Genomic DNA, 1405 nt, shown 5'->3' on the forward strand with positions numbered 1-1405 from the left:
CAAATGTTCATTAATTAATACTTTGCCCTGCCCTATAGATAGGTCATAAAATGTTATCTCTGTTGATGACTTTTATTAAGGGCAAGACTCCAAACTTAAGTTGTTTAAGAGAGAGGTAAAAGTTTCCCATGGACCTGTATGGTTTCCTTCAGCTCAGAATAAGTGACATACAAAAGTGGCACATCTTAGGGAGACCTGGTCAGAACCCCTTCCATTTCAAATGCTGTTCTTGACACTGTAAATTAGCACAGATGGAGCAAGGAAGAGGATGACAGTATGTATCCTAGCAGGCTTACCTTTCCAGTTTGCCCAGTACATGCTGAAAAGCACTGCCCTCTTTTCCCTCACTTTCTTCTGATCCTGTCTGCATGCCCACACTTTCCCTTTAATAGAAAGATAAGCAGTCAGCAGCATTTATGTGCTGCTTTCTAAAACCCATCAATTTCAAAGCTATGCAAATTACATAAGTACAGAGTACAAGTTTTGGAAATGAAAGAGGTGATAAAAGGTGATCAGTGTGGCTGCTCAATTCTCCAATTCTCCTTCACAGAAATTCAGTGTAGTCTCTCTCGTCTTTTCTTTGTGGTCTTTTTTTTATTTCTTCAGCAGGTAAGATAGATTAAACACTATTTCTTGGCTGCTACCATCTTGAGTTTGAATATTAAGCAAATCTCTGTTTCAGCAGTGAGTTGGGATTATGTAATATATCCATTCCTCAGACACCCCTAATCTGTGTGATAAAATGTTTTGTGTTATCTAGTAGTTTAATGTAAAATTTAAATGCTGATTTCAAGGTTTGTCCCTCAAAATGATGTTCTTATACATAAAAGAAGTCTGTACTTTTAAATTTTTTATTCTGCTCACTTCTCAAATCACCTGGCTTAGTGGAGCTCTTGTAACTCTTTGATATGATTTTCATCACTTGTAACCTTTATACCTTTTAGAATTTTGTGCATGATGCTTAGTTCTCACCTTGTCAACAAGAAATAGCACTACTGGTTTCTGCTGCCAAATATTCCATATTAAAATTCACAATTTTTAAATGTTTTTTAGGAGAAAAATTGGCACAACATCTCTATGGTGCATCTGCTGGGTTTGGCTGTCAGTTACTATAATAGGGTTTCTAACAAATGACACACCAATGTCTTGACTTTCAAAGCCCTTATGTGGAGTGTCAATCATTCACTCTCTGCCTGTTCAAATGAGCATTATTCTTCCAAGATCACCTTTAAGGAGTGTGTCTGCCCTGACTTTAAATCAAAAATTATTTCAGCCTTTATTTTATCTTGTGGAAATCTCCATTGTAATGAATATGTGACAGGGAAAAATGATCAATTTTGAGTAATAATGAACCATTTTTAACAATGTTGTCTAGTATTTTATATAAATTCTGAGCATGGTTGCT

Source organism: Desmodus rotundus, chromosome 13, assembly GCF_022682495.2.
Source record: "Desmodus rotundus isolate HL8 chromosome 13, HLdesRot8A.1, whole genome shotgun sequence".
Taxonomy (NCBI): Eukaryota; Metazoa; Chordata; class Mammalia; order Chiroptera; family Phyllostomidae; genus Desmodus; species Desmodus rotundus.